General features: G+C 31.3%; 1 pseudogene; it reads right to left on the reverse strand.

The window, feature by feature from the left end:
- LOC103609853 overlaps positions 1–2,123 on the reverse strand; it is a 16,069-nt pseudogene that overhangs the window by 1,470 nt on the left and 12,476 nt on the right.

The raw sequence follows: 2,123 nt of genomic DNA on the forward strand, positions 1-2,123 counted from the left end.
CTATAACTATCATTGTTTTTTCTAATCCTTTATGTAATTCTTTTAAAATTGCCATTCTTTTATGTTGCTGTTTATCTTTTTGTATATTCTTAGATTCTGCTGTATATATTTTTTGCTTATGCTCCTTGCCATTTTCATTTTTATTTGCATGATTTTTTTCTTCCAGTTCTTTTCTAAGGTTTCCTTGTCAATCATTTTTTTCTCATCTGTTTCTTTCTACTTTAATTTGAATCATTGCCTTTTTACATCGTCACCTTCTTTCACAGAGTGAAATGTTTTGTTATTAAGTTTTCTTTTAAATTTTGGTGAACATTTTGGAGATTTTTATTTGTTCTATGAGAATATTTTACTGATGAGAGTTAATCTCATCAGTTATTAATACATATGACTCTGAAGGGAGGAGCTATGAAAAGATAACTGAATCTGGAGAGTTAAGGAAGATTTTACAAAGAAAATAATATTTAACAAGTGATGAGATTCATGTTACTTGTGTAGCGCATTCTAGGAAGAACTATAGTCTAGTGGAGTAATAAGTCCTATGGGATTAGGAAGGCAGGCATACTTGAAGGTAAGAAGAAAGTGAGACTTGCAGTAAACGGGGAAGAGATGAGGCTTGAGAGCCAAGCAAGGATTAGACTATTAATATTGTATAATACATTTTACATTTTTTCTAAGAGTAAAAGAAAAGCTTACAGAATGTTTTAAACATGCTTAACTTAATCACACTTGTAAAGACTCTTTGACTAGGTGAGGTAACATTCACAGGTCCCAGGGGTCAGAACTTGGACAACCTTGAGACGGGGAAAGGGAACATTATTCTGTTTACCTCACACTCCAAAGCCAATGTGTTTAACACTTTCAGCACCACATCTAGCTATCTGAAAAATGTTAACCTAATACTTGTTTGTGATGTAAAATGTGTGAATATTAGGACAAGAAAAAAGACAAAGGTATGTTAATTTTATAACACTAATTTTGGGGGATGACTAGTTGCTATGATTGAAACAGAACCTAAATTTTCACAATAGGAAGAAGCGATTTGCAGCATTAGCAGTTCATATTTCATATGGCATTCACTGATTAAAGACTTTTTATGTTGTTTTAGGGAAGTCATTTAAAATTAGTACAACATACTTACTCCTTAATCCTGACCCTGTAAACTTCTCTGTATTTATAAATAACGCCCAATGGGCTCAATTTTCCACACATGGAAACTTTACGCTAGCAAAAACAAAGAGTATACTACTTTTTCTTTATACCATGCTACTTCAACACTTAACTGTTTCTCTGAAGATCTGGCTGAAAACACATTTGCCTTTGTACCAATTTTTGCTAAGCTGTCAACATGTGAATGCTGTGTTTTAGGTTAGTGAATGTCATTTATTCAATCTAATGTTGAAGAGAGCTTTGACTCCAGTAAAAAATACTTTAGAATGAATAATTATAAATTCACCTGAACATTTAATTAATAAGCCCCTGATTGGTACCTAGCAGTATATTTCTTCTATTTGTTCTAATATAAATGGGAAACATGAAAATGGACATCAGATTGAAGAGTAATAAAGGTAAAGCCTCAAATAAATTAATTTTGAGTTAGCTTAAGTGTTTCTGTCCTTGCTCACCTATTTATTTTTGACAAGGAGAGTTGTGCAAATATACACATATGTGTCTCTCAAAAATAATTCAAGACATGGTAATTTCATTTATTTAATATTTTTTGTTGCTTTTTATGATATATTTTGCCACTTTTAAACAACTAACTAAATTTAATTTATTGATTCATTTAACATATTGCTCATTGTCCTGTGTTTATTGCTTTAGTAATTTTAAACTGGGGATTAACAGAAATTTGGCCAATGATCTGTCAACCCAATTGTGAAAGATCATACAGCAGATTTTTATCATCTTTGTCCACAAAAGCATAAGGCAGTTCACAATGACATTTTGTTTTGCTGATTTTAACTGTCATTTTACAGAATAAGTTTATTCTAAGTTAAGGCCAGGCAGCCCTAATGTAATATGACTGAAATTTAACATGTGAAAAAAAAAGGCTCTAAATGAATAAGGGAAGAGTAACTAGAAATTGAGGAAAATTGACTATGGAAATTTAAAATCATGTCTGG

This window comes from Galeopterus variegatus, unplaced genomic scaffold, assembly GCF_000696425.1.
Source record: "Galeopterus variegatus unplaced genomic scaffold, G_variegatus-3.0.2 Scaffold10195, whole genome shotgun sequence".
NCBI classification, from domain to species: Eukaryota; Metazoa; Chordata; class Mammalia; order Dermoptera; family Cynocephalidae; genus Galeopterus; species Galeopterus variegatus.